Raw genomic sequence first — 26,756 nt, forward strand, 5'->3', positions numbered from 1 at the left:
CAGAGAGAGATCATCATTGCCTGAATTTAGCTTTGTGACTACAACAGCAAGACCTGTTCCTGTCTGGAGACGACTGTTAGAATATCATCCTATCATTTTATGTTTGCTCTTTATCAATTTGAATAGATGTTTACATGTACTATAATTCGCCTTTTGTCTTTTTGCAGTTCTCTAATTGCTACATCTGAGTCCAGAAGTATGTCTGAGTGTGTGCTTTGTCTGACCTTGCTCTTATCTTAAACGTGTTCTCCCCTTACTTTATAGCCATTTATTTTTTAAACACTAAGAAGGAAAAAGACCTCTTGGCTTCCTAAAATGAGATAAGTTCAGTTGCAGCCAAGTTGAAAATTGTGTCTAGGAAATCTATAAAGCCATGATACTGTGTTCATTAGCATGAACAATTTAGAATGAAGAAAATGATTAAAAAGTTAAGCATGGGTCTGTTTTTAATTTTTCTGGGTTTTAGGATACATTTCTGGGGTTAGAATAGTCACTTAAAAAATTTTGAACAGATGCTAAAATACTTTTTTATACACTGTAATAACTTGCCTATTTCTTCTCCGTATACTTAACTGAAATTGTTGCCAAGGCCACTTACCCAAATAATTTTTCAAAAAAATTTCTTAGCTCTTCACAACCAACAAGGAGAATAATTTTCTTTCTTTTCAAGTAATACAGGATGATCTGTGGATTATAAATATTGAGAAATATCTATTAAATGTCTAATTTACGCATTTTCCCCATATTTTCCTCACTTGCAATCAAGACATCAAAGACAATCTTAAAAGCAAGGGGAAATTGTGTTGTGTGTCTAACATTGTTAAAGACTATAGTTTTCCTGTCTCAAAAGGTGTATGTTCATAATATTATTTTTAAGCAGTATGGCTTAGAATTATTTATAAAGAGAGTGATTAAATCTGATTCTAAATATTCACCCCAAATACCCTTTTTGTAATGAGCATCATATAAAGAAGCTTTCAGAAAATTAATTTCTGAGTAGTCCTTCATAGATTCTCATGAGGCATTTGAGAAGTTTGGAAGATATACTTTAATAGAAAAGTCCAAATTATACTTGATTTTATTCACCCTTGTTTTTTTAGTTTCTGTCAGCCATGCTCATATTTTCACATTTTTTTGCGCAAAGTTGACTATTCTGCAAACACTTCTTTTTCTTGAGTGTGCAGTGCATTTGTCTTCATGAAAAATAAAAAGAATGAACACATCAATCATAATGTAAATTATTTTGATCCACATTAATTGACAATAGCTTGGTTAATATTAGGCTTGTGTTTAAAGGAAAAGTACATATTTTGGAAGGTCTTCTAATATAATTATGACCCAGTAGCCTACAGGGCATTTTTAAAATGAGACTTTTGTTTTAGTTCATATTTGCAAGCTAGCGTATAGCCACAAGGAGTTCAAAGATACTTCCCAGAATAGTTCAGTATTTTTTTCTTTTCAAGGAAAGAAGATTCTCTTCCCCCGTGATAGTGATTTACTTGCTAGGTTAGAAACCCAAAGAACATAGTCTGAAGAGACCACACTTGTTAACAATTTTGATTGGTTCTTGGATGTGGACCACATACCAGCACCCTCAACTTTACTTTGTCATCTTTCTTTTTCTTTCCCTTGCTTTTAAATTAAAAACAAAATAAAGCAAAACAAAATTAAACATGCCATTGGGAACCAGAATTCGAGATGATTTGATTTCTCATTAAGATCATTGTGCTTTTTGAAAATTTCTGTGAGAGCCAATAGGTCAGTTATATATTTAAATTCCTATATGTTGATTAATTAAAGATAAGGATTTTCATCATTTCATTTTCCTGAGTAGGATTCTCATGGAGCTATATGTAGATAACTGTACAGAATCACTTTTGTGTAATTGAATGAAGTGGTTTACCTCTGCATGATTGCATTATGGAAGCCTTTTATATATCTTTATATTTTTCAATATACTTAGATTTTACACTATTAGCAGCTCTAGTCATGCTATATTTGTTTTTTTTAAATAGAGTTTATAAATATTTATGCTCAAAATACAGATCAACTGAATATTTTTGGTCTTGTTTACAAGATAAATAATACTTTAAAGTGATGCAGCCCAAGTGTCTTAGGAAAAAGTAATTGGTGCTAAAAAAAAAAACCTTTCAATATCATTTTTGAACCTGTTATCTAGACTTCGCTAGGCTTTAATGTATGATCACTTGTTACTTATTCTAATCTAGCAGCATAATTATAAAAGTGGTCTGTGGTAAGTCAGGTAAAGAGCCCAGCCTGTTAGAAACACCCCGTAATTTAAAGATATGGTACAGAATTACAGTATACTTATTTGTGCCCAGCTTCCAAAAAAGAAAATAGTTTTCTTCAGTTTGTCCTTAGCTCTTTTGATAAGAGGAGCTTTAATCTGGCTAGAATAAAAAAAAAAAAAATGATACATTCAGCATGGCTCAGTTTTCCTAAATTTCAGGTGGAAAACTTTTCCAGTCCTAAAATATGGTGTAATCCTGCTCTGCTTCAAATTCCCATCTGTCTTTAACTGAACAGGAGGCAGGGTAATTCTTACATATTAATAGAACATTTGATGAGTTGTAAAGGGATGTATTATTTACGTTGTACAAGTTTTACGTTGATGTGTACATCTAGAAGACTTCATTCCAGCACCTTAGTGAATGTTCTTAAGATACAATTTTTAAGTATCAGCAAAGCATTCATAGACGTTTACTTTTGATTCTCAGAATCCTGAACCTGTTTTAGGTGTGATAATTCTTCAGAACATGTTATCTGGCACAAGATTTCCTTTAATAAGTGGTTTAGTTTTACTCAGTTTCTGTGGATTGTTGAACCTAAAAACACCAAAGGAGTCTTTTTCTTGTCTGGAGACTGGATTGTTCCAGTTTTTAATACCTGTGCCCATAAGTATCCCATTTCACGAATGTGTTTTGGCATGGGGGAAAAATTCCCTGCTCTTTGAGTGGAGCGAAAGTAATTGGTTAAGCTGTAGCAGCTTTTTTTTTGTTTGTTTATTTTTCAAAGTGATAAAACTTGAACTGAAAAAGGTAAAACTTGAACTAGAAAACTACTCTTGTATGCTTAGAATGTTTATAGTATTATATGTTTATGTGGGGTTGTCAACATTTTTATTATTTATAGTTGAATTATGTTTTGTTTGTTAAATATCCATAATGTTTATTATTTTTATATTTTGAAAAATTTTTAAATAAAATAGTCTTACTAAAAACAGTTGTTAACTTTTTAAAATTGTCCTGCATCTTGCATCAGTTATATTAATACGGAATAGAAAGAAAAATTTGCAGCCCTCAGGCGTTGCACAGTTGAGAATTCTGAAAATATAAATATATATACACACAAGTGCCTCCAGGTTGCCTCTCTGCCCTCCATTCCCACTTTAAATTGTTCTAATTCACCTTTGGTACCAATGTGTTATTGGCCTAATGACTCCTTTTCTAACATATATACAAGTCCTCCATACCCTTCTTCTCCATAATTCCTGCCTCTTTACTGCTAGGATTTATCTCGTTATTCTATTTGGGGGCCAGAAAGTTTCTCCTTACCATGAGTAATAAGGATAAAATACTATTGTGATGTCAAAGAAAGACTGCCGTATATTCTGAAGTGAAATTCCGTGTAAAGGGCTTATGCTGTCAACCTCCAAAGCCATTGAAAGTTTCCAGAACTTCCCTCTATAATTTTCAGTTTTCACCTCAGTGTTTGTTCTCCTGATTTGACCTGCTTTTTCAGCATTCAGCATGCTCATTTCATATTTAATTTCAATGATTGATAAATATTGCTGTATTTGTTTTTTTGTTTTCCTTGCAGATATACCTTCTATCATCTGTAACGTGGGTTAAATAAGCTTGGTAGTAACCTGTCTTCCACTTGTGACCCTGCTTCTACAAGAAACACATTATCACCTCAAAGTGCATAAGTCTCGATAAAGTCTAGTTAAAGAAATCTGGTTATGAAATAGTAGAGGACTTTGGTTAATAATGTACTGGGTAAAATTATTTTTAAAACGTACTTCATATAGTATATACTTTACATATCCAGCCCCTGTGGAATATTTGCAGATTATTGAGCATATTGTCAACCTTCACTTAACCTGAAAAAATATTTCTGCATGAAGTATGAATGAATTTGGTCTTTAAAAAAAATTTTAAAAAAAATCACATGTAATAGCGTATTGTAGAAAAGCTAAAAATTAAAAAGACAGGATGATAGCCAATTATTTATAAATGATCACGGAACATTTAAAAATGGGGTTATGTGTACTGTTTTGTAGTCTTTTTTCATTTATGATAATAGGTTCATACCATTTTTTTAAAGCCCCTCCAGTTGTAGATGAATCGTAATGTATTGAATCCTCATTTTGGGTGCATAGGGTCTTCCTTTCCATTTTTTATTTTAATATAAATGATGCTGTACCCTTGAATATCTTTGATTAGTCCTTCAAGATATATTCTCAAAACTCCTGGGTTAAAGTATACTTGTTTTTAAAACTCATGGTAACATTTTCAGTTTGATCTTTTACAAAGCAGAGATTTTTAACATGTAGGTACTTTCATAATTTGGCTTTGGAGAACAGCATAAATTCAGTTTTTTGCACTTGTTAAAACTGAATTTCATATTTTAACAGGAACCAACCAAATTATGCTTGATCGAGTAGTTCAGCTCTGATGCAATAGTGACGCTATTAGTATTTTCCACAATATGTTGTTGCCAGGATTTTGTATACCATACCAGATTTTTTTATAGTCTCATAACTAGTCTGTATTGAAAGGACAGATAATCTTTACCTTTATTAAATAAATGGCAGAATCAGGACTGGAATTTCCATTTCTCAATATCATAAGCACTAGAAGAATACACAGAGACCACATAATTTATAGAAATGACAAACTCCCCGTATTATGTCAACTCTCCAAACTGCTTTTCTTCAGGAAAACATGATTTGTTTTCCCCATGAAATTCATGAACATTTGTTTCTGAAACATAAAGCATGAAGTAGACTGAAAGAAATTATGTAGAAATGGGAAGATGATGGGTTCCATATATTTTCCTTCTATGTCCTAAGCAAAAAAAAAAAAAAAAAAAAATCCATTTTCTTCTGGGAAGAATAAAATCCCTTGCAAACCATGGACATTTTCCTGAGCTATTTATGTAATGGTGATGTTTTATCTAATATTTATCTAATACACTATATTGTGTGACATTAATTACAATATTGGAGGGTTTGCAGTGTTGTGGTGGAGTTTTCTTGCCAGGCTTTGACCTTTTTTAAACCTAGAAATGAGTTACTGAAGTATGTAAGAATGCACTTTGTGTTCAGTGCTGAGAATCATGATTCTGATTATCTAAAATGTAGTATGTAAGTGTATTTGTTTTGAGGACTTTGAATTTAGGAAATGGAGTTAATGAAAAGACTTCTGACTTCAGGGAGGATAGAGTACAAGTTTCACACAAAGCTTTTAAAATCTCCCACATTTTTGAAACATTTTTAATGTTAAAATGTTAACTTATTCCAAAGATCTCATTTAAATAAAAAATTTCAGGGACGTTACCATGCTCTTTTTTTTTTTTTTTTAAATCTCTATGACTTAAGACTTCATGGCATCACTTTTTATTAGAAGTTGATGTTAGGAAGAAATACTTAGAGATGTCTGCAATTTTGGAGTTAGAAATAGTCAAATTTGTACTAAGTTTAATGCAGTATTTAGTTTTTGTGTGATAAGTCTAGTAGGTAATATGCCAATTTCACATTTTATTTTTTTTTATCAAGTTAATATTCAGAGTTAACAGAAATTAAAGAATGATAGAAAAGAAGATCTCTGGCACTTAGCAATTGTCATGTCTGAATGAGGTAAGAATTTAAACATCAAACAGGTAACTCTTAAAATATTCTTTGAGTACTGATCTGATTGTTAGCCATGATAGCCCTCACATATGTCATATTTGTAATACTAAATGGATGAAAACTACATATACTGAAAACGAAATCGCATCCTAACCAATGATTGGTTAACCTAGAATAGGTTTTTAAATTTTGTTTTATCAAGATATCCAGTGAAAAAGAGGCGAGAATCCTCAAATTGGGAGTACTCACAAAAAAATAGGGCCTTCTAAGGTGCTGAAGATGGGGAGATAGATTTAGTCTTGCATTTGTTAAAGTTCTAATTAAAAGAAAGCAGCCTACGAGCAAGTAATGCATTTGTACTTTTGGTTTTTTCCCCCAACTGATAAGCTTTACTGAGCATCATATATATATAAAATGTATTAAAAATACACATCCAGGGTACCTGAGTGGCTCAGTCAGTTAGGGTCTGACTCTTGATCTCAGCTCAGGTCTTGCTCTCAGGGTTGTGAGTTCAAGCCCTGTGTTGGGCTCTACGCTGGGTATAGAGCTTACTTAAAAAAATGTTAAAAACATGCATCCAAGAATACATTTATACAGGGTCCCTCTTATGTTCCTCATGGGGAAGCACTCTATAGGGATGATGACAGAAACCTGAATGAGTTCCAAGGTACTCCCCCCCCCCCCCAAAAAAAGACCCACCCTTTTTATCTGCCACAAGAGCACCTCAGCACAACTTACATTACCACATAAAGTATAAGCCACACCATTCAGACCTAATGCCCAACCAAGTTTAATTTCCTAAGATTTTCACTGTGCTATATACTTCTGTAACCTACCTGTGACTGCTCTTGCCCAGATGGACCTGGGAATTTTCCAAAAGGTGAACACTTAGGGCCTTCCTCTGTGCAACTCTAGCTATGGTTTACTGCGAATCATAAACATAGAAGAATGATTTTTTTTCCATATACTAACATCAAACATTTGGGAGACTGAAATTTAAAATGCAATGCTAGTTACAACCATGAAAAAAAAAATGATACGCCTAAATGTATATCTAACCATGTACAGGACTTGAATGCTAAAAATTACAAAATGCCAATAATCAAGGAAGACCTAAATAAATAGCGGGAGTTCATGGATTGGAAAACCCACCATCATAAATGTGTTCATTCTCCAAATTCATACACAGGTTTAATATAATACCAAAATCGCAGTAAGTTTTTTTATAGATAAGATTATCCTAAAATTTATATGGAAAGGCAAAAGAATCAGAACACAACAGTTTTAAAAAAGATGAGTGAAAGGAATCAGTCTATCCAGTTTCAAGACTTAAAGCTATAGTAATTAAGACTGTGTTTAAAATGGAGGGATCTTCATAGGAAGGATAAACACATGGATCAATGGAACAGAATAGAGATCTCATAAAGATGCACACAAATAAGCCCAACTGATTTTTGATAGGGTACAAAACCAGTTGAATGTAGGAAATAAAATTTTCAAATGATCCTGGAACAATTGACATCCGTTGGCAAAAACAAACACCCCTCTCCCTGACCTAAGACACCTCATTCAACAATTAACTCAAAATGGATCAAGGATTTAAACGTAAAACTACAAAACTTGTAAGAAAAAGAGAAATCTGTGGAATCTAGGGCTAGGCAAAAGTTCTTAGACTTGGCACCAAAAGTATGATCCATACAGCATGATAAATTGGATTTCATCAAAATTTAAAACTTGCTCTGTGAAAGAATCTGTTACAAGGATAATAACTACAAAGTGGGAGAAATTTGCAAATGACATCTAGTATGTGTCAGCACTGGTATCTAGAATATATAATTCTTAAAAGCTTAATAAAAAGCAAACAATCCAACTAGTACATGGACAAAAGACATTTCACCAAAGATAACATTCAGGTGGCAGATAAACACATGAAAAGATATTCAACATCCTCTGCCATTAGGGAAGTGGAAATTAAAACCGCTATAAGATGTCCTTACATACTACCAGAATGGCCAAAGAAAAAGTGACAAAACCAAATACTGGCGAGGATGCACAGAAACTGGATCACTCGTTGAGGCACCTGGGTGGCTCAGTAACTTAAGTGTCCACTCTTGTTTTCGGCTCAAGTCGTGATCTCAGGGTCCTGAGATCAAGCCCTGCACAGGGCTCAGCGCTGGGCGTGCAGCCTCCTTAAGATTGTCTCCCTCTGCTTTTGCCCCCCTTCCCTCTCTAAAAAAATTTAAAAAAGAAACGGAATCACTCAGATAGCTGGTGGGAATATTAAATTGTATAGTCAGTCTGGGAAACTGGCAATTTCTTAAATAGCTAAACCAACTATCATATCAACCAGTAATTATAGTCCTGGGCATTTAGCTTATTTTCACACAAATACCTGTATATAAATGTTCACAATAACAAACCACTGGAAGTAATCTACATGTCTTCCAACAGGTGAATGATTAATCTGATGCATTCATTCCGTGAAATATTACTCAGCATTAAAGACAAAAGAACAAAAACCACATTATTGATAATGTGCTACACCTTGGATGAATTTCCAGAGACTATGCTGAGTGGGAAAAAAAACCCCAAAAAACAAAAAACACGCCAATCCCAAAAGGCTACTTACTGTGTGATTCCATTTATATAACATTCTTGAAATGACAAAATTATAAAGATGGGGAACAGATTACTAGTTGCGAGGTGTTATGGAGGTGGTGGGTGTGAATGTAAAAGGACAGTATGAGAGATCTTAAGGTAATGGAAATATTGTCTTGACTATCAGTAGGTGGTTGTTAAATTGTACTATAGTGTTTGCAAGATACTACCATTGGAGGAAACTTGGTAAAAGATACACAAGATCTTTAGTTCTTATAACTGCATGTGAACTTAAGTTTTATCTCAAAAAGCTTAATTTGAGAAAAAAGTAAAGGGAGAGTAACATCTAGTTCCATCTTAGGGCACAATCTGGGGAAATGTCTTGGAAAGATGTGTGCTTCTCATAAAGAATGAGTCCTTGGAATCAATTGAGTTTGCACGCTTGGGTATTTCTGGAAGTACTGCAGACTTATTTCTCCCACTGGTTACATACTCAGTGCCAGTAAATGAGGCGGTTCTGCATACATGGTGACTCTTTTATTCTTCCCATCAGCACTGCTGCCTGAAAGAGACTTCATATTGAGAAATGGCAGAGCTCACCTATGAAAAGGTGGGTGAAGATTAAAACAACTGATGCTTACCTTGTTTTCCCTGCCCTTTACCATAGTTCGGTGCGGGGGGGTGGGTTGAAATCACCCAAAAGAGAAAGAGAACATAGAACAAAAGCAAAATTATAAATTAAATGCTCTGAAGGAAAGAAACAGTTTTATAGAAGTATAAAGCAAATGAACCCTACCTATGATGTCAGGAAAGTCTTCCCACAAAAAGTGATCTTTTAGTTGAGATCTGAAAGCTGAGCAGGAGCTTACTAGAGGGAGAGCATATTCTTGAGGAATGAATAGTTTTGTGCAAAAATACCATGCAAGACCAAGTATGGCATATCTGAGGACAGAAAGAAGCCCAGTGCGACTGCAGTGCCGTGATGATAAACAACTTGAGAATTATTTAGTACAGAAATCTTAATCTATGGGTGAGAATGAGATTCCTAGACATCACATATAGAGTGAGGAGGTCTACGTTTAATCCAGATAATGTAGGCAGATTCTGCAAAGGAGAATTAGAAAGGACAGCCAAAGCGGTAGGAACAAAACCAGGAATGGTAGTTACAAATACCGCTCCCCCCCACAAAAAAAAGGTTTAGGAAAGAGGTGGTGATAAAGTGTCAAATGTTAAAAGGCAAAGTAAGAGGGAATGTGAAAGATACCCATTGGATTTTAGGATAAGGAAGTCATTGACTCTGGAATATGCTTTTGTCTGGGTTTTTTGTTTGTTTTTTTTTGCTTATTTTTTAATGATGGATTTGGGAGCCAAAATGGATAGGCTAAAGAGTAAAAGGAAGATAAGGATATAGAAACAGAGTATATGCAGGTTTTTTGAGATTTTGAAGGGTGGAAGAGATAGATAAGTACTTTGAAAGGCAAGTGGGATAAAGGGAGGCCAGAAAATCATGTTTAAATCTTTACAGAAAAGTCCTAATAAGGTAGAATGAACAATAACGATAGTTTAAGGTGCCTAAAAACATGGAATAGGGAAAAATCCAAAGCACATTTAGAACTTCCTTTAGAAGATAATAGAGACAAGTAAGGAGAGGAGGAAAATTTCATGTTTTTAGGAAGTTTGGTGGTAGAATTCAAAGAGTTCTCATTAGATTACTTCAATTTTCTTTGCAGCTACTTAGGAATATCATTTGCTGCATAACCTCCACCCTATAAATAGCATTCCCTCCCCACCTTTATCATCTTTCCCAGTTATACCTGAACATGCCCTAAATATCTAGCCTTAACTAGTCCCCTCTCATTGTTCCACGCCAGACTCAACTGGACCCTTCACCACTGCCTCTACTGCTGATCACAGTGGCCTCTGTTAAAACACTGCTTTACTGGATACACCCAAACCTCACAGTCCCTCTCCCCTACCCACATCACACCTTCAGGGCAGCGAAGCTGCACTGCAGTCTGAGGAAGTCCATGATCCTCTTCAACTCTATCAATCTTTGTTCCTGGGACTCAGTGCATAGCATCTTTTAACACAGCTCCTTTTATTTCTTGCCCTCTCAAGCCAGTGAGTAAACAAATATCTTGCCATCTCTGAGAGGATGGCCAGGAGCATGAAGCAATTGGAATATAAAGGGTTTTAAAAGAAATAGGAACTAGGATAGAAGGAGTCTGGAAAGAAGGTTCAGAGCATGGTAAGAACTTTGAACTTCATCCTGAGGTGTTGGAGTTGGGGGCACTGAACGGTTTGAAAGTTTAGAAGAAAGAAGGGGATGGAGTAGAAGGAAGACAGAGATGAGGGCAGGGAAATGTGAAGTGATTATTTTTGCAGTGATAAGGAGGATGTACTGTAGGCAGGGAGGACATTGGGCTTAACAAGGGCAGAGACTCCAGATTTCTAAGCTGAGCAACAAAGTTGATGGTCGTGTCATATGCTGAATTGGGCCAGTGGGATTAGGAGCAAGTTTGTAGGACAAGAAAGGAAGTCGAATTCATGTGTGACATGTTGAGTTTTAGGGCCTTGTGGGATATCAAAATGGAAATATCCTCTAGGCAGATGTCTGCTATCTGAAGTGTAGGAGAGGAGTCTGGGATGCAGATACAAGTCTAAGAACCATATACACTACATGAGTGAGATTCCCCAGTGAGGACATGTAGCATGCAAAGTGGTAAAAATAAGGATGGTAAACCCCAATATTTGCAAGGGACAGAAGAGGGGGTACCCTTGAAGCAGATAAAAAAGAGTTGCTAGAAAAAAAAAGATCTAACTGAAAGGATGTTACAAAAGCCAGTGAAGGAGAGAACATCACAAATGGGGGCTTGATAAAGTAAGAAGTCAGTAATATCAAGATGGAAAGGACCTGTGGATTTGCCAATTCAAAAGTGCATAGGCTTATTGCATGGAGCACTGGGTGTTATATGCAAACAATGAATCATGGAACACTACATCAAAAACTAATGATGTAATGTATGGTGACTAACATAATAAAATTTTTTAAAAAGTACACAGGAAGTTTCATGGAAGGAGAAATCAGACTGATGTTTGGTGGAGACTGAATGTAGGAAATTCAAAGCAGAAGGCAAAATTTAGTATGGTAGCTTGAAGACTTTGCTGGGTAAAGGAAAGGAAAGGTTTGTATTTTTTAGACTGAAGGAAAAGAATCAATGGGAAAGAGGAGATTAAGAATGTAAGAGAAGTTGTTTATAACTAATAGATATTTCAGGGTGCACCATGGAAAGGGCTGACAGAATGAGTTGTGAGAACAGTGATAGAGTATGCTAGAACATGGTCACCACAGCCTGATCATTTGAGGACTGCCCAAGTGTGATGTGGCCAACAGAAATGCATGGAACTAATGGAATTTTAAGTCAGTTTTTTTTTTTTTTTAAGATTTATTTATTTATTTGAGAGAGCGAGAAAGAGAGTACATGAGAGGGGGGAGGGTCAGAGGGAGAAGCAGGCTCCTCGCTGAGCAGGGAGCCTGATGCGGGACTCGATCCCGGGACTCCAGGATCATGACCTGAGCTGAAGGCAGTCGCTTAACCAACTGAGCCACCCAGGCGCCCTTAAGTCAGTTTTAATAGAAAGTTCTTCTGCTCAGAACTCAAGGCAGCTGTTGCATGCTGGAGTATGTAGATGGCTGTTTTTACCCAATCCCTAGAAATCTTAACACAACTGAAATATAGTAATTTCTATTTACAAAACATAAGTAACTTGCTCATAATAAGCACCCAAATGTTTATAAAATAAATGGATTAGGTTACCCTGGATTTTTCTGGGGGAAGGGAGAAGGAAAATTATAAAATAAAAAAGAGTGTAGGAAGGGGTATTGAGGAGAGGGAGAATCCCAGGGAAGAAAGGTGTAATAACAAAGCCTAGTACCAGAATAAAAACACCCAGTGTAAGGAAAAATATGTTTGTTTATGCTTGCTGCAAGTAAAAGAAAAATGTTTTTTCCCTCTGAACTTAACTTTCTTTCAGTGACTGTATCTTGATGCCAGGGTAATGAAAATCAGAGTTGGTACTTTGGTTCCTGCCACTACTTCCTAAAGACAGCCAGCATGAAATGGCTGGAGTAGGGAGATGGAGCACCTGGTTTTAAAGAAACTGTGTGACCTCAAGCAAATAATTTACAGTGTCAATCTCAGTCTTCTCATATGTAAAATGGAGGTAAAAATAGTACCTTCTCACTATTGGTACCCTTCTCACTATTGAGAAAAACGATGAAATTATGTGGATTAAGGATTTTCTTGGGGTATGGTAATGGCTCAATGGATTCATAATTGAAAGGCTCAGGAAATGGAAAATATTTCCTGTGGGTTCCATATCTTAGGGAAAAGGAAAGGCCTAGATCGTGTTAAGGAAAATGGATGCAGTGTAGGTCCACCACCCACTCCCAGTGCCTCATTCAGAAATAGGAATTGAATTTATCCTCAGACCTGGTCTGCTTTAGATATAAAGAATCCTGGGGAAGGCTCACCATTTCCCCTTCTCTACTCCACCTGCTTCTAATATACTTTGAAACCCTAATCTAGGGAGGTATGGCAGCGGTGGGATAGTGAAAATTGAGCTCTTTGTGTTGCTGAGAACTCACGCTGCTTCAGGTACTTCTTATGAGCTCCATGTCTTGGGGCAAACTGGCTTCAGGGATATATATGGCCTGGAATTCCAAAATTATTCAAGGTTGAGAACAATCACTCCATGCCTCTTTTTCCATAGTACCTCAGCCTTCTCTGTGTCTCTAGTCCATTTTGCTCTCTCTACTAGATAGAAACTCTTTTCTGTACTTTCCAGTATACACTTTTGGGAAGATTTTCTAATTAGCTAAATAAATGCACTTGCTGTCCTATATTAATCAGCTATTGCAAATACAACAGCAGCAGCAACAACAACAACAAAACCCCACAGATGTGTAAGGAAATATAAAAAAAAAAAAAATCCCGGTGACTTACAATAAGCTTTTATTCTTCTGCTTGTCCACAGGTTGATGGTGATTCCGCCTATTTAGAACTGCGGTCAACTGGGAAGCTTGTTTGAGGCTATGGTTTGGCATTAGCTCTGTTTCATGTACATTCATTCTGGGGCCCAGGCTGAAGGAGCATCAGGTTCCTGAGCATTGTCTTCTATGGAGGATAATTGAACAAGTCATGCCTCTTGAGACCTCAGTCTGGCACATGTTCACATCTACCCATATTTCATCAGCTTAAGCAAGGCACATAGCCAAAGCCACCAATATGGTAGTAAATATACTCTTCTTAGTCTAATAAAGCAGTGTCACATGGGAAAGAGCATGGGTGTAGAATTCTAAAACAGGAAGTTATGAAGAATTGTAAACAATGATTCAAACTTTGTCCCGGACAACTATAATCTATGTGTGCATCAGGTGCCCACTCTCATCTAATCTTTGGCTGTACTTAACAAAAGTCTGCCGAGTAGAGCAGCCCACAGTGAAAACAGGTCAATGAGTGCAACCCACATGACTCCTATCTAGTGTGTGAACCCTAGGAAAGGTGTCAATAGCATGAGAGAATAGAGAATAGAGGGGACTAGATAGCCCTCATTCATAACATTTTACCGTGAATTTGTTTCAAAAGTAAAGGTTAGTCAAGTCTGGAGGTATATTTGTTGAAATGAATGAGTTATGATTCAAAAGAAATGAAGTTATGAACCTTCAAATAGTTGAGTCTTAATACAAATAACTACAGGCAGTCTTTGCTCTAGACTACCCCAATGTACATGAATTTCACTTGCCGCAGTTTACTTAAATAACACCAGTCCCACAACACTATGATCCAAAGTCAGTTACCACAGTATATTAACTGTGAGTGCTTAAAGTATAAACTTCAGCGCTAGGTCTTAGGTCCACAAATCACTGTGTAAATAAGAGATGTGCATCATGATCAGTGAACAATCACATTGCTTCTTTCAAAATCTGTGATTGGTCACTGTGCATCTTTTATTCAGTTCACACATGTATAGCAAAGCATGTCATTGTGTTGCCTTCTTGTCTCCCAGGGATAAATTCATGTAACAGTTTATAAAAATGGGTAATGGAGTGTTAGTTACACCAGCTTAAAAGTGATGGAGGCGGTCATTGTTTTTTCAGGGGCAAAGAATAGAAGGGAACAGATAGCTGTCAGGGAAGAGAGACTGACTCACAACTGGTGCTTGGACTTCTAAGGGGATCACACAGCTGATTCTGAAAGTGATAAAAGATGCTGGAAGGATGCATACAAGACCTGAAGTGGGAGCATCTCTTCTCCCTTTCTTCCCCTGGTAGTCCCCCAACAGCTCCTCCCATTGGCAGTTAGTCTAGGAAATGTAGTTTGCAGATACACAATCAGAGCCAGAGAGGTAGAAGGGTTGGACTGGGTCTGAGAAGCACTAGGTAAGTACCTGCAATAGCTGCCATCACTATTTCTCCTAGGGATTGTTGCAAGAATAAGATTACTAATGCTTTGCTTTGATACCTCAGATCTCTGAAGAGGCGTGTCTACAGGGCCACTGTCAAAAGTCTGCTACCCTTGTAAGTCATGCATTGAAATAAATGGAAACATGTTGCCCAAATATCAACCAGAGGTCAGTTACAACCACTTTTTGTTGATCCACAAAAATCAGACATTTCCTACCCCCTCAAATTATTGTTATTTGCTCATAGTTTATTTCATTTCTCCTCAAATGGCTAACCTTTGTGTGACTCCATGTCTAAGAACTTAGCTTGTCTTCTTTTATCTATTCTCAGTCTGTAGGGTTGCTTTTTCTTTGCTCTCTTTCTTATTTGCCTCTCTACTTCTGGTAATGAGGTATCCTGGGTGTTGATTCTTTGAGAGTATTTTTCAGTTTGCTACTCAAAGAAAAAGAGGCTAAGGAATCTGAGATTTTAATTTATTTCAACTTTCTTGGTTTCTTTCTTATACCCCTGCTGGCCCACTGGGAAGAAACAAGTCCACCCCTTTGGAGAATTTGAAGCTTATGCTCTGGAAAAGAAAACAATGGCTTGTACTTACTTGTTAATATAGTTCTTATCTTCTTTTACATACACTCTTTTACACATAATAAGCATTTATGTATGATAAAGATAGACAACTACAGCATTTGAGCTGTTTAAAAAACCACTATTATGAAGTTCTGGGGTCCTATCTGACACCCACTTGTATGGGTGGCAGTGACACCCGGGTAGAAGAGGATAATGTGAATATACAGAGAAAGTTTAGAAATTACTAATTGGACAACCAATTGAAAAGCTAATATAGGTGATAAGTCTTGCTTGTATTCCAATTTCCATAGCTATCTTTTCAAATATGTCTCTGATACCCTAAGATGCTATAAGAAAGATACCAGTTAAACTGACCAGTGCTGCTTTTTCATTGTATTTTTTTGTATTTTGTATTTATTTTTATGGCACACTTTTAGAGGTACTTCACTTCTGATTACAAAATAATTTAGTGTGTTTATTCCAGTGAGCTGAACTAAGCTGTTACTAGTTTTGAAAAACTATGCCTCCATGGCTTTAAGGGAAGATTGGATTGGTACGAAATACCAATTGTGGTCTTTATGCCTGGTGACACCATTGGTTGAGAAATACCAAGTGAAGGTTCTAAACCATTATATGTAATGTATAATCTAACATATAACCCACATGCACATATAATAAACAAAACCAACATTTTCTATGAAGTATTCATTCCTATTGATCAATGAAGTGTATTCTAGTGGAAAGAGTCTTAGGTGATAAAGTTTGGTTCAGCCTCTACTACTAATTAGCTCTGTGACCTAGGCAAAGTCATTTAACCTCTCTGGGACTCACTTTGCTTATCTGTAATAAGAGAGAATAGACCAAGAGTGACAAGCAGGATTCATCTTGACCACTAACTCCAGAGAGCAGTCTGTTTGTTAAGTGCTGAGTTGAGAATTCTAAAGCTGAGTCTGGGCTTAATGAGAAGGAATGCCATGATCGATTAGTGCTGTCTGCTATGGGTGCAGGAGGTGGAGAGCGGCACTGAGAGTGCCATATATTAGCTGTCACCCTAGACTAGATTACCTCCAAGGCCATTTGTACTATGCCATATAATTCAAGTTATTTATCACGTAAATTTAGGTTTATAAACATAAAACAAACTGGAAAAACAAACCTCGAGGTTCCCTGATCTAAATACGGATTTTGGAAAAATACATTTTTTTCCTTTTGGAAGTAGGAATGAAAAAGGAAGTTTCTGCCAGAACTTTTTAAAGTTTTAAAATAATGTAAATTTATCTCCCTTCACTCTTCCATTCTCTCATGAAATATTTATTGAGTACCAACTTTGAAATTGACACAGTGCTGCATGTTGAATATTTGCTGAATTGAGTTGAAATGGGGGATAGAAAGATGAATAGACACAGCCCTTGCTCTTGTGGAGTTCATGGCCCAGTGGAGAAGGCATACATCCTAGCAGGTAATTCCAATACAACATGTTAAATGCTGTAATGGTCTTATGAAGCTCAAAAAATGAAATGACTAACTTTGTCTCAAGGAGCTGCTGCAGGTTCTATAGAGATGACATCTAAGCTGAGTGTTAATGGATGAATAAAAACTTGTCTGGTGGAGAAGGATAGTTTAGGTATGTTGGCACTTTTGAAAAAGAGTTTCTCCCCACAAATTATTTATATTTTCAGGTTGTTTTGATTAAAGTGGAGTCTAGAAAATTGAAATATAATTGTTAATGAGGATCTGATGTTTGTTTAAGAAACTTTAGTCCAATGACGCGGGCCTGGAAATGTCATTTGAACTGCCTGAGAGAGGAGGAATGAGGCAGTTCAGATGGAAGTTTAAAGATCTCTGGGTGATAACACCAATAAATGGCTCAGAAGCAGAGAGGACAGAACTGTGCTGATCAAAACTGGAGATTCAGAGAGAATGGGAGAAGGCACACTGGCTGGGAAGGAGGCTGGGGATGAGAGGGGTTCATGAGGGAATTTGTGTAAAGGTTTGGAAAGGGGTGGCCTGAAATCAAGGGCTTCCCGGGAAAGGACCTAGCTTCCTAGGAAAATAGGGATGGAAAGGGTACCTCGTGCTGGAGAATGGCAGCGAGGTAAAGTAGGAAGTTATGAGAAACATTGTCAAGGGTCAGGTGAACAAGAGTTGCCAGAAGAAAGGTTATGTGGAGTCCAGGGAAAGATAAGCTGATTGTGTATTAGTGGGTGAAGATTTCATTTTTAATATGTGTAAACTACACTCCCCCTGAAATAGAAAAAAATATTCCACAGACCATAATTGTTTCTGAGGAAAAGTGGGGGAAAGTCTCAGATGAGGGAGCTTCTTGGAGGGAAGAGATTCAGACCTCAACTCCTTCTCCTTATGAGCTACTGAAAACTTGGGGAGAAGTGAGTGTGGACTAGACTATAAGTTTCCCTAACATAAATGTGAATGTTGTTTGGAGGTTGCTGATATTCTGAGTTGTGACTATGTGTTGGCAGGCCTGGTAGATGGAGTTAGGAGTTGGATTTGCTTCTTAAGCTGTGTGTTCCCATTTTGGTAGCGGGTGAGCCTCACTAGTATCATGATTGACTTACAGTGATGTCCAAGCCCTCACCTTTATGAGACTGGCTATGAGGCAGAGCAACCTCCATTTACCCACTGAAAAAGCACTTTTATAGATCAAACAGCAGGCCTTTTGTTGTTCTCAAAGGATAAAACTAGTATATTAGATGAATAAAAATGTGGCTCATGTTGTGAATGACTTAGAGCGGGTCCTGTGTCTGTCACATACAACTGGGATTTGTGGGAGTATATGTATGTAACTTTAGTCACATGGCACAATTTTGGGGAAGCCACTCAATGAACTGATCATTTTCTAGTACATTCAATGAACTCATTAAGCAGCCTGCATCAGAGTTGGCAGCCATGGCTAGCCACTCCTTTCTTCTCACACTGAGGCATAATAAACAATTGGCTGGCAGAGCTAAGGGAAATCAATTCAGGTTTCAATTTAGGCACATTATTTTCTGGCTGAGAATTGTGTCTGTGGCATGTGTATTTAATTTTAGTCAATTTTTTTTCTTGCTAATTTTTTTGTAACCTGAAAGAAAATTTCGTGGGGCATAGTGAGATTTCCTTACTATGTAAAAAGTGCTTTGTTCTTTAGAAAGCTATTAGGCAGGATCTACTAAAGCTATATATTCATATTAAAATATACATGCAGAGGCAATGACCCAGCAATCCTACTCCTAAGTATATACTCCATGGAAATGAAAATATATATGCACCAAAGTAAATGTACAGGAATGTTCATAGCAACAAACCATGCATTTATCAATACTAGAATATTCTGTACATACAGTGGGATATTATGCAATGAAAAAGTATAAACTACACTTACACAACAACACGGATAAATGCCCCAAACGTAATACTGAGTAAAGAAGTCAGACCTTCCCACCTTCCCAAAAATGAAGTCAGACTAGAAGAGTAGATTTTGTATGATTTGATTTGTACGAATTTCAAAAACAGGCAAAAGAAATTTGTGCTGACAGAATTCAAAAGTGTTTACATTTGAAGGGTTAATGACTGAGAAGGGACCTATCAAGGGCTTCTGCCATTCTATTTCTTGATCCTGATGGTGGCTACACAGGTGTATTTACTTCGTAAAATGTCGATATATGCACTTATGATTTGTGCCCTTTTCTGCATATATATTTTGATATCCATAAAAAATTTTAAGAGGTTTGTTTAGTAATAAATGTTTTATTTATATTATTCTAGTCCTGCAAAGATAGGTTTAATTATTTCTTACTTCTTAGCATATTAAGGTCAAGTCTTTTGTACAAGAATTGGAATTTTTTTCTGTTGTTTTTGTTAAATACATATGTGTAGCAATTAATGTTTTCTGAATTTTATTATATTCTCTACAGTAGTTAATCTTGTGGCAAACAATGCTGAATTTTAAGAGGTGGACTAAGGTAACAAATTATGTCAAAGTTTCTTACAGAGTGGAAAATTTTCTCTTAGCTAAGAGCATTGATTGGGACAAATTATGTTCTCAATTTATGTATTTTCTTCAGTATGAGTATTACGTAGTTCATTTAAACATGATTTGCCTTTGTTACCATCTTTACTTTCTGTGTTTCTTCCTACTGAATGGCATTGCTTGGTATCCTCCCTTTTTATGAAGAGAATTTCAGATTATATTTTCCCTTTCTGTATGTATTTATCCATAAAGTACATATGTATGTATGCTTTTTCTGTCTTCTTGTCTTATATCATTGATGTCTTCCCAGAAAGCTGTGTGTGTGTGTGTAGCAATAATAGAGAAATTGTAGTCAGAGGTTGAAAGGAACTGAGGATAATAGTTCACATCCCAGTTTTCAGATAGGAGACTCTACCTTCTGAGAAATTTAGTGTTGTAAAATATTCTCTTAAGAACTTGTAGAGACAATAAAATTACAAGACCTACGTGAAGCAAAGGAGATAACAAGCTCTAATGTTTTTCAACCCTTTCGGCTTGGTAGAATCATTGACTGTTAGTACTGGTTGGGCAGAATGCAGACAGCCTGCAGCTTCATGGAAATGTCACTCAGATTCTCCCAGGTACTGGTGATCGTGCTCCACAGCTCTAGGCGTGAAGGAGACACCACCCTGAACCTCCAGCTCTCTGCAGAGAGACAGTAGAAGGTGAACTGCCTGGGCCACCTTTGCAGAGAGGGCCCCTGCCTTGCTGGAGATGGATTCCCTTTAAGAAGAAATCTGCGATGTCTTGGATTTCCTTCCATTATGCTCCGCTTTTAAATTTTTAAACTTAGCTTCAGTCTTAAAGGCTGTGGTATAAGAACACAGCTTTCCAATCTTATCTATTTTCCAGTGTAGGATAAACATGTTGGGTTTAGTTAAATTATGAATGCTGATAATATTCATTTGGTACAATTTATATTCTTCTTTTATCTTTTTATTTTTGACAGTTTAGACTGGAGCATAAAGCATAATTATATTCTTGGCATCCTCCCTTAGAAGTTTTAAATCAGTTCATGAGGTTTTCAGCTCAGCTCCTGTCATTTATCCATCAGCATTCAGTCCACTTAATCCCAGCCTCTCAGCTGAGCAGCCCTAGCCCCTGTTGTGAGTGATTGGCCTGCTCCAGTGCTCCCAGCTTCTCCTGTCACATCGCATTTGCATAAAAGAGGACAGATAACCAAATTTGAGCACACAAATGAAAATGCTAAGCGCTAAACCTGTCACAGTTGTTGTTCAACTAATTGTGAAAAATTTGATTTGCTCCCCTTTCACTGTTTGTCATGTGGACCCCCTTCTCAAATGTGCCTTGGCTTCTGCCTCTGTATATGTAGCGTTTAAACTCTTGAGCACAAGCAGCCCACCCTGGGGATTACTTACCTCTCCTACCAGCTTTTAATGTTGGCTCATCTTCTTGACTAAATTAGGCCACCATGGCAAACAAACACATAATTAAAAACCCAGGAAAGACAACTGCAGTTGCACTTCTTAAATTGATTTTTACAATGCTGGTGTATGCCTCTGTATGCTTTTCCATTTGATAATTTTATTTCTTTATATAACCTCTGGTAGGAGAAAATTGAGGATGGGTGCTGTAGCAAGCTTTGTTATTTTGAAACCTGTGTGTTATTTGTTTCTTACTTTCTGTTTCTCAAATAACAAAAATTGTATAATGGGTCTTAAAAAGCACATTTCTATTCCCTAATACTTTACCTGACATGCCAGTATACATTTTTAATCAAGGTTTCAAATGATTCCATTTGAAATAGTATTAGAAACAATGGATAAAATTCCTTTGCTTACAACACTCAATCACAGGAGCTCTGTTTAAATGGTATGTGATATGGGTGTTTTGAAAATATGTATGTGTATTATGTATAGTCTGGTTCAGTGTTCATTATGCAGAGGCTTTATTCTCTTTTTAAGTTGATGATTTCTTTGTGCCCATGAAAATAACACATATGGTGTGTCTACAAAGTGAAAAAACTTGTTTTCCAGGAGTCACACAAGAAAATGTCTCTTTTGTTTAGAACAAACCTCTGATTGCTTGACTGTGTTAACTTGTCCCTAATATTTTAGGTATGTAATCTTCAGCAACAACGAAGGTGGCATTAACTAAAGTTGAAACCTTTTAAAGTTGAATACAGCTTGAATTACCTTTGAGAATTGGAGGGTTATAGTCTTGATATTGGGTTGAAGTGAAATGTGACATTACTGTGACAGTTTGTGGTTTGCAAAAGTTGGATGTAACATCATGTATGATAGTATTCCTTTGAGATTTATTTTTAGTAGGTCATAAGACATGGATTAATTGAAGAAGTATTTGAATATATGTAATTCTATACAGTCCTATCCTAAAGAAAACAGTGTCGTTCTCCTTGCCATAACCCCCTTAAGATGCTGAGGGATTAAATCTAACTTGAAAATTTGAATGTATACTAATCACAATGTTTAATCACATTTTAGTTCAAAGAAATTAGATTATGGTATGAAATGCTCACTATTTTAAAACATACAAGATGGGTATTAAAGAGGGCACGTTCTGCATGGAGCACTGGGTGTTATACGCAAACAATGAATCATGGAACACTACATCAAAAACTAATGTAATGTATGGTGATTAACATAACATAATAAAAAAATACATGATAAATTTAAGAGTTTAACTTTTTTTTTGACAGCTGGAGGAATAATTTTATTCCTTTTACATTTTGTTTATACTTCACTATTTTTATGTCATAATTTCTTTTGTGGGTGAAAATATCTGTGAGACTGTATATATAGATTTAAACTAGATGTGGCTAGTTACATATGAACAATATTAATTATGAGATTTCAATATCTCTAAACCAAAAATCTGGAAAGGACCACAGAATTAATTTAACCCTCTGGAAAGGATTGAATGAAACCATTATCAGAGAGATCTACTCCATTGCCTGCTTTCATTCTACTTCCAAGTTGTGCTGATTCCTCTTCAGTAATAGTTCTTAATCTTTATCCACATATATTTCATTTTTGCATTCATTTAATTACAGACCTTATAATTATGGAGGCAGCATTAACACTGTGGTTGTTAATTGTATGGGCCTTAGAGCCAGACTACATCAGTTGGAAACCTGTCTCATACTCTCAGTACTGTGTGACCTGGGGCATAACTGGTCGTTACCTCCAGACTTCTCTTCTACATGACGGAGATGATCATAACACCTTCCTCATAGAGAAGTTATTAGATTTAAATGAGTTCATGCATGTGATGCTTTTAGATCAGAATTTGGCACACTGTAAGTGCTCAAGAACAGTAGCTTTTATTATAGTGGATACAAGATTAATGCTTTTCTTTTTGCCTTTGACCTATTTTAAATACTTTTCTAAGGTTTCTAAGCAATCATATTTAACATTTTAATGGCTTATATATCATAGTTTACCTAATATTTCCCCAACTATTGGATATTCATATTATTACTAGTTTTTAAAAAAATATATTAATACAGCTATGTGTATCTCTGTTCATTCAGGATCCTCTCCCCCCAGCACCCCACATTCCTCTGAGTTAAGTTTCCAGAGGTTGAAATTTCTGTTTCATAAGGCATGAAAATTTTAATGGATATTGAATTATATTGCAAAATCCTCATCCAAAAAGTCTGAACCACTTTACAATGTTAACTTCAATCTCTGTCCTCACTTGTGTTGGTCTTGCTAGCATTTCCTGCCTTTGTGTGCTCATCATTTCCAAGTCCTGCCTATGGTAGTGGACTCCCCAAACTGCTGCGGTCTTCCTTTGCAGTTCAATGCCTGACACCCACTTCTTCTTCATTTCACATTAGAATAATTCTTCTTAATCATTGTTTTTCTTATGACACTGTTAGAGTTTTTCTTCTGTGGCTTCTACTTCTTTTTGAATAAAGTTAGAAGTTTTTATTAATTAAAATAAACTGCTGGACCAGTTATCATCTACTAAGCCTACAATTTCTATTTTATTTTATTAGGAGGCTGTGCGGCCTAGTTCCAAGAATGCAGGCTTCGAGTCAGACAGATCCGGTTTGAATCATGATGCTATTATTTACCAAGTTGTATAGCCTCAGGTAAATTCTCTGAACTTCAGTTCCTCATTGAGGATCAGGTAAATTCTCTGAACTTCAGTTCCTCATTGAGGATAAGAACAACACCACCAAACTCGAATGGTCACTGTCACATACATAAGGCATGTGAAATCTTGGCTGGCATTACGCAATAATTACTAGTTAATTTACTCTTTCAATCACTACTCTATTCCTACTTTTGCTCTTTTTTCAAAATATTTCCTGCAAATAGTTTCCATCTTTTATTTCCAAACCATTGCAAACACTGAGATTCTTTTTTCTCTTTGCCGAATTTCCATATTTTTTTTCCTTTGAAATCATTTTTGCTCATTTCTTTATATTGGATCTAGTTGCTTCAACAACTACTCTTATTTGGGATTTGAAGAGCTCCCAAATGGATGCTTTTGCATACAGAAGTTTTTATTTAATATTAAACTTCAATTGGGATAAAATGCTGAGGAAATCTGTGAATTAATATGAAAATAAAAGTTATCAGTTGGGTGGGGAAAGGGGAAAAGAGAGAAGATGTTTATAGAACCATTTTTCTTCCCCAGTAATAAAACCATTTTTGTTCCTGAATGGCTCAAAGATACCCTCCTGGTGTTGGTGCTGGAAGAACTTGGGGTAAAAGAGACATAGCGGCCAATGACTCTTTGGCTAATTACGTTTACAAAGTGCTGTCTCATCTTGCCCTATTTAAAATTTTAATTGTATAAAAACACTTCTCTGACCTTAGGAAATTTACAAGTTGGAAAAATAAACAAAACATGTTTTTACAAATCACAGACAAAGATTATGAAATAATGCCACCAGCATGACATGGCGTAGACCAGGGTTCTCAAACTCAAGTGGTAAGGAAACTGAAGAGTATATGTAGTCCCTAAGAGTATTAAAATTTAACTTAAATGATGGCAACAACACAATGTTGACAAAACAAAATACATCTTGAGTGTCATTCTGTGGGATGCTGCTTTGTGACTCCTTGTACACAAATTATGTTATATTTACAGAGCCAGCCATGATTCAGGAAGACTTTATGGAGGCATTGGTTCTAGGTTTTAAATGACAAGTGGGATTTGAAGATGGGAGGTTATATCTAGCTAGGCAGGGACAATGTATAGGGAAAGGCAGAGAAAGAGAAAGTACATGATCTTTCCTAAAATCAGTGAGTGCTTTGATTTTATTTGGGAGGGAATCATGCCCATGACAAAAGCTCCACTGATGAAAAGGATGTGGGGTTTATACTGTGTGCCGTGGTAAGTTATAGAAGGGTCTTCTTCCCTCTCCTGGAGATTAACCTAACAAAAGTAATGTTTTGGGATGGTTGTGCAGGTGGCATGCTGAAATCCGGAGATAGAAAAGCCTAGAGAAAAGGAGACCAGTTAGAAGATGGTTTCAGTGGTCCGACTGTGAGGTACTGGGTATCATGGTGGTAAAGAATAGAAAGGGAGGAGCATACAAAACAAAGATTTCATAAAAAGAATTAAATAGGCCTGGGACCAGATAAAATTTAGAGCCAGGAGAGATGAAGAAATCAAAGTTCATTGACAATTCAAACTTGGTCAGAAAATTAACTAAAATAATGAAACCAAGAGAGCTAGCTTTGGCAGAAATGCTACATGCGATTCTAAATTTGTGAAGTAAGATATTCAAGATATTCAAGATATTCATGTAGCTGGCTGGATGATCTCATTGAGATTGGAGGTGTGGATTTGGAGACCAAATTCAAAAGTTACATGGAAGGAGGAAATAGAAAATAATTGGGATATAACTTGTTTTAGTAGTTTGACAGTGAACTGGAAACTGGAAGGGGCCAGTAAAATAGGGGCACCTCTTTCCTATGGGAAGGTAATTGTTGTTGGTTGTCCCCTGCCCAGTACAAATCACATGATCATATTGACTGAAGTCCAAATCCCACATTTCCTTGGATCTGAGAACTAGGTTCCTTTTTTGCTGCTTTGTGGACAAAAAAGAGAGGGAACCCCCTTTTTTCTTGCACGAGGTAAGATCAGAGTTTCGAGTGGGAAAAGAAGCTACCATAAATCCATGAAATTGTGTGTGAATTAAAAATGTTTTAGCAGGATTCTTCTTTTGTGACCTCCAACAGCTGCTTTGAAAATTTGGAATTTTGTTAAGTGTTTTATTGGATTTTTTAATGTAATGAGAGCTTTTCATTAAGAGTTTTGAGAATTATAATTGCTAAGACCCAGTCACTGCACAAGTGATTATTATACTCATTCACAGCTGTGGTGGGCATTAGCACTCCTCTTCACTGTCTGGTTCTCCTCTACCTTCCCGCAGATGGGTGGGTGGCTTTTCTCCCCCTGCTGCCCTGAGGATGGGTATGCCATGTGGTTTGCTTTGGCCAAGGAGTGTGAGTGGAAGCAGTGGGTCAGTTGTGGCTCAGCTACCCAGCCTGCTCATCCCTCCCACTGCCGTCAGCCACGGACATGCAGGTTGGTATGGAGATGCTTAGTGGCTAAAGCAGGTGAGAACGAAGGCAGCACGTGGAGATGAGCTATGCTGCAGTGTTGTCTATCATCTGTTGTCTGGGAGAGTAAGAGAGAAACTTTTGTTGGACTTTTTTTTTTAAACCATGGCATAATCTGGTTTATCATTGTTAATAAAATGACTGGATTAAAAAAAATTTAACAAAAAAGGAGTTGTAGGATGCCTAAAAGGTCTCCAGTTACCTGAAATTTTTATAATAGTTCAGTGTATGAATCCTTACACTTCGTCAGATGTATAGTTTTATAATCACAATAATCATGTGTACAAAGGATGGTAATAAGCACTGTGCTGGGGTGCCTGGGTGGCTCACTAGGTTAAGCGTCTTCCTTTGGCTCAGGTCATGATCCTGGGGTCCTGATGGGATTGAGCCCCACTGTCTGTCTGTTGGGCTCCCTGCTCAGTGGGGAGGCTGCTTCTCCCTCTGCCCCTCCCTGCCAGCCCCACCCACTGCTCATGTGTGCTCTGTCTCTTGCTTTCTCTCTCTCTCAAATAAGTAAAATCTTTTTTTTTTTTTTTAAGATTTTATTTATTTATTTGACAGAGAGAGAGAGATAGCGAGAGCAGGAACACAAGCAGGGGGAGTGGGAGAGCGAGAAGCAGGCTTCCTGCGGAGCAGGGAGCCCGATGTGGGACTCGATCCCAGGACCCTGGGATC

At 36.7% G+C, this 26,756-nt stretch overlaps 1 protein-coding gene across 2 annotated transcripts in view; it reads left to right on the top strand.

The window, feature by feature from the left end:
• The window catches only part of RBM26 (RNA binding motif protein 26), a 257,474-nt gene that overhangs the window by 82,129 nt on the left and 148,589 nt on the right, over positions 1-26,756 (top strand). The window contains exon 22 of one of the 2 annotated variants that reach the window (XR_010409963.1): positions 1-26,756. This exon is cut by the window's right edge and continues 43,342 nt beyond it. The gene's annotated coding sequence lies outside the window, so the exon portion shown is untranslated. The other variant, XR_010409964.1, reaches the window with a different exon arrangement.

This window comes from Mirounga angustirostris, unplaced genomic scaffold, assembly GCF_029215605.1.
Source record: "Mirounga angustirostris isolate CCGP_5_RB_7025 unplaced genomic scaffold, mMirAng1.0.hap1 SCAF_3, whole genome shotgun sequence".
NCBI classification, from domain to species: Eukaryota; Metazoa; Chordata; class Mammalia; order Carnivora; family Phocidae; genus Mirounga; species Mirounga angustirostris.